Consider the following 5,773-nt stretch of genomic DNA (forward strand, 5'->3'; position numbering starts at 1 on the left):
ATATGAAAGCATACGCATCCACTGAGCATCTTCAGACAAAAATAAAACATGGAAATCTGGAGAACAGAGCATTTGCGTTGGCAAATGCTGCCACACAACTCATCTGCACATGGAGAAACTGTCAGCATGCCAGGAAGAATGATTAAAGAGTATGTCTATGTAATTAAATTGGTTTATTTGTGAGAGCAGCTGATGTAGTGCAAGTCAGAGCAGCAGGAAAAATCTTTGAATACAAATCCATGCGCAGTCCGAGTTTTGGGAGGGCGCCTTCGAGAGGCAGGTGGGACTTTCTCAGCTGTTTCTTACTGCATTCAGCAGGCACAGTCTGCACCTCACCTTCGATTTAGCAGCTGCACTCCATCCTGTTTCATACTCTCCATAAAAATAACAAGGCTATTTCACTTCCAACAAACCAGTTTGATGCTCCAGTTCTGGAAGAAGGGAAAACCCCCAGACATTGCCAGTTTTGCTCAGCCCATCCTGGTTCCTCCTTGCGAGGGACCAGCCATCGCTCCTCAGCTCCAGGCAGGGTTTCCTGTGCCTGTGGGATGGAGGCAGGGATGGAGGCAGGGTCCAGTCTGGCCTCAGCCTGTGCTGGGAGCAAAAGGACCAATCTCCCAGTGGACATTAACTCCTCTCCCTCCCACCTCTTCAGCCACAGGAAGGAGCCTTCACGCTGCATTTTCCCAGGGTGGGACTGGCCTTTGCAGAGAAAAATCCAGCCAACAATTTCAGCTACCCTGTCCATTCAGGGAAAATATTTCCCACATCTGCATTTCACAGCTATGTGGGATTTCTTTCCTGCAGCGTGCCTGGTGCTGAGCACTTCCCATGCTCCAGGAAAGGAAAGCCACATGTTACAGCACCGCGTGCTCTCCGCCAGCCTCATAACCTGCCGGAATACAAACCTGTTTCATTGGCCCTGGTGTATACAGCCCAGGCACAGGTCTTGCAGTGTGACTTCATGATCAGCAGCTGGTGAACACCAAGTCTCAGTTGCCATACCTGCCACACGCAGTAGCAGCCACAGCCAACGTTGCTGTGTCTCTCTCCCCTGCCACACCTTCTTCAGAAAACATTTTGCTGGGTGTATTTTTGACAGTGTGTTTGCAGTGATCTGGTTTGGTATTTATGGGGCTTTTGTCGCTGCCCTTACCTGAATACCCAGGGAGGGCTGTGTGGGAGCCTTCAGCTGGATAAGAAGCATTTCCCAGCACAGGTCTTCCACTCCTCTGTGCCTGGAGGCAGGTGTTGAACCACGTTCCACCAGTCGTTCCTGTGTTTGCATTTCTCAGCACGTTTCTTCACCCCCTTGCAGGATGAGTTGAGCTCCCCCATAGTGTTTGGCTGCAAGCTTACAGGGATTCTCACTCCCTCCTCCAGTTTCCCCTGGATCCTCTCATTGCTGATACTTCCCTGAAGCTGCTTGCCCCTCCTCATCCTCTTGAGACCCTCCTGGTGCTCCTGCACCGTTTTGGGTGGTGGCAATTTCTGGAGGCTCTGTAACAGCCTGTGGCAATGGGATGTATCAGCGTGCTGGGATAACAGCAGGGAGCAGCGTTATCTGCTGGGCCTCTACCTGGGACCGAAGCAAGGGAGAAAGCAAGGGAAAGCAAAAGGAGACTTAAGTGGTGGAAATCCAGGACAAAATACACAAGCATCTCTGAACATAAGCTCTGTCTGACTGCCTGAGCTGTGTACAAGCAGCGGTTGGGTTCAATGGTCGTAGCTGGATCACAGCTCCTCATGGTCTGCTCAGCCTTTGCTGCATCCTGCATCATGCTGCCTTCCTCCCTGGCATGCGTTCCTGGCATGTCAGCTACAACAGCATGCTGTGCATGTGTGTCTGCGTACCGACACACGTGTATGTTTGTGTGTGCCCCTATGCATGTGCAGGCACACACAGGTCCAGGATGCTATTTGCTGCAGCAGAAGCCACAGGAAATGTCTAAGGACATGGCCAGGGTGTTGTATGCTGCCCAGTGCACAGTTAAAACTTTATCTTATGTGACCACCATTTGCACAAAGCTGCCTGTGCAAGACAGTTGTGACCCCACCAAACCTCCCAGCAACGTCTCTCCAGTACAGCACAGGGGCCCAGGTGCCACCATGTGATGGCTGCGGTGGCGTGTGCTGGGGAACCTGCCCAAGTGGCAGTGGTGAGTCAGCAATGGTTTGCATCACTGGGAAGGAGCAGTTTTTGCAAAGAGAACCAGAAATCATTATTTACATCAATGGGCTGACAGACGAGTTGGCAAATACAGATGCTTCTGTGTGGTGCTCAAGGTATGCAGCTTTTCCTGTTTTCCTGCCCCTCTTAGACCGGCATGGGCTTGGTGCTCAGGACTTTAAATTGGAGGGAATCGCCCTCTTATATCACATCATCGATGCCATTCCCAAGCCACATCACAGCTCCACGCAGTTGTCACCTCTGGTCATCTTTGTCTCTCCTACTCTCACCAAATTCTGTATCCCAGGGGGCAAGGTCACACAGATAAGCATCTCCAAGCCCTGGGATGCAATGCAGGAGATTTCAGTGCGATTCGTGGTTCAGCCACACATTTTGGGCTTGGCTTTGATCCTCCTCTCCTCATGGGAGACCTGGGACCAGCAGTCCTTCCAGCGCATCTATCCTTTGCCTCTCCCTGCCCCAGAGGGCAAACACAGATCACCCACTGGCTATGCTGCAGGAGGGAACCAGCTCAAAGTTCTCTCCACGTATACTTCCTGCCCTTACTTTTTGAATGCAATGATAAAAAATAATTTTACTTTAAAAGCTTATGTCCCTAGGTGACCAGATGAATCAGGAGACTGCTAATACTTCACAGAGACTGCAAATCTATCCTATATCTGTCTGCAGTGAGTGTACTAAGATTTAGTGGGAGTAAGACCTATCTGTCAGCATCAGCAGTGTTAGCAAACATGCTAGGAAAGAATAGCGAGGGACCACGGTGCTTTCTGGGCCTCTGAACTAGAAAAGCAGCGGCACACTCACTTAAGCAGACACAACTGTTTATGCTAGAAGTCAGCCTGGCAGTGGCAAAAGACCAGGAAACTTCCACACATCACTGGTGATTTTGGTTGGATGGTCCTGCTGACACCACAGCACGCTCGGAACAAGCTAACATGTGAGCTCTGATTCACGGGAGTCCTTGGGGGAAGTTTGCATCTAAGCCAAAGATAAAAACTATCATCACCTAGTCATGAGCAGAGCAGGCATGTAGGACCTTCAGTGACCGGGCACAGGGCTCAGCCATGGGGTACTGGGGAAGCGCTGGGACCAGTCTGTGCTCACTCAGGTATGAAATGCATAGACTACCTGTTGAGCAGTACATGGAAGCCAGAAAGTAATTCAAGTCAACTGTGTATGATTTTATGTTAGAAAAACTTAGCAAATGTACTATCCACTATGCCAAAGAGTCTGCCATCCATAAGATTTTTACCTATGACCTCCTTTTCTTCCTCAGATGGGTTTGGCTATTGGGACAGCTGGCCCAGGGGACAATGTTGGGTCTAAGTCTGAGGATTTAACAGCCCAGTCCTTACAGAGCTGGCCACTGCGGTCCCTCCAAGCCAAAGCAGACCACTTCCACAGCAAGGCGAGATGAGCCCTTGCTAGCGCTCACTGCCACTCCAGTGCTCATCCCTGCCTGCAGCCTGGGAGAGGGCTGGGCAGCCCCTGGGGAGAAAACATCGGGTATTTGTAAACACTAATTATAACCTTTCCCTTCTACCTCTGGAAACTTTGTCCCTGTCACGCCCAATCATCCTCTTGGTGATCTCTACAAGCAGCACAGATAACAGCAGTCAGCGCTGGCAATGCTCTGCAAAGCCCCAGCAACACCCTGCAGAGTCTGGAGCCAGCGTAACCCCTCTGGCACCTGCCAGCCAGCAACAACACCCTCTGTCTTGGTCAGTGGGTTTCCCGATGCTTAGATGAGACCTTCATAGCCAGTATTGTATTTGCCTCCATGGACAAAGGCAGGCTGGGCTGTGTCACAGTGGAGCTGTGGTTAAAATCTTCCTGGTAGACCAGGAGGACACTCTGAGAAGCCACTCCAATGCAAAAGGCAAATGGGTTTGGAGTGGGAAGCTCAAGATGACTGCGGTTAAGCTGAATTTTAATCATCATGTAGACCTGACCAAACACCAGAATTGGGCTTTTACTTTAATATTCCTCAATTCTGCAACTATATAATTTCCTCTGCCTAATAAAACATGAAGTGGTGCAGCTGCCATCAGTTTATCAGCAAACTGATAAACAATTCAAGATGCTTTTCACTAGCATTTTTTCCCCAGTTTCTAGAGCCATCTGCCTTCCCAGTTAAGGTTACATCATTGTTGTCTTTAATAATTTAGAGGCCATCCTACTTACTTTAACGCAATCATCATGTTTGGCTGTCAGTTAGAGCTGGAGCAACGAGCAATCAATCACAAGTCAGTGATTTTCCATACTACTGATCTGCCAAATTCTTCAACGTTAAGGCTTTAAGGTGTGTGCCAGACTCGTGCTTCCTTATTTTGAAGAGGAATCAGAGTAAATGCTCATGTGTTTCCGATTCATCTCCCTCCTGTCATCCCAGCCCTTCTCCTGATTTGGCTGAGAATATTCATGATTTTGGGGGGGATGTGGCCCACCACAAGCACGTGCAAGGGCAGGTGCGTGTGTGCATGCTGCTTGTACACAAGCACCTCTACGGCGACGCATTTGACAGTGGTGGCTGTCTCAAATATATTAAGCCTTTATCCATTTTACAAAAATAAGTGCAAAGATAGAGAGCCCTAGTTTCTGTCTCAGCTTTGGCAAAGCCTGTGCTTGTCGGAAGACTCAGGAAAAGGAAAGTTGCCGGAGAGCGAGAGGGACAGGTCAACACAGAGAATGTCGAAGGAAGCCTGAAATTATAATCAAGTTGTCATTCACACCCATCGGTGAAGGAATACTGCCGTGGCTCAGCAGCAGTGCTCAGTGCTGTGCAGGTATTATATTGAAAGGAAAAGTGTCCCAGGTTTCCAAGGGAAGCTCTTTCCTTCATGAGTTATTGCTGTCTGGTCACTCACTATTTGGTAGGAGAAAAGTGAGCGGCAGAGCAGATGAAAAATTACTGGCAGGAAAATACAAGGGAAACCAAATAAGGCGCGCTATAATTTAATTCCTGCTACCAGTTTCAAACATTTGTTACAGGGGTTAACGAGAGCAAAACCCTTCTAAGGTTTCTGAGCAGCTCTTCTAATAGAGCGTATTAATTCTCTGTCACCTGCCTCTCGCTGTTACCTTCATTCTGGTCTCCCACCATGGCAGGGAACGATGCCTCCCGCCTCCCTCCTCTCGCCCCGGGCGGCTGCGGCCCCTCACGGGCCAACCTTCGGGCAGAGTTTCACTGCAGGGACACTCGCACCGGCTGTACCGGCCGCACCGGGCACCCGCACAGCGCCCGCGGGGCCACCCACGGCCGCACCGACCCGGCGGGCCAGCCCCCCGGCAGGGCAGGCGGCAAAGCCGCAAAGCCGGGCTGCGGGGGGAGCGGCTCCGCGCTACAGGGCGGGGCGGGCGGAGGCACACGCGGCCCCGCCGAGGCTGCACCGAGGCCCCGCCGGCTCCGCAAGATGGCGCCGCAGCGGGCACATGCGCCGGGGCCGCCCCGCGCCCCGGCGTCACCTCATGCGTCATGGCCGCGCCCCTCCCTCCCCTCTCCGCCCGCACTTCCGCCCGGCAGGGGGCGGGGCCGGTGTCGGTCTCGCGAGAGCCGCGCGGCCCCCGCCTCAGCCGCCCGCC

Source organism: Falco naumanni, chromosome 14 (genome assembly GCF_017639655.2).
Source record: "Falco naumanni isolate bFalNau1 chromosome 14, bFalNau1.pat, whole genome shotgun sequence".
Lineage (NCBI taxonomy): Eukaryota > Metazoa > Chordata > Aves > Falconiformes > Falconidae > Falco > Falco naumanni.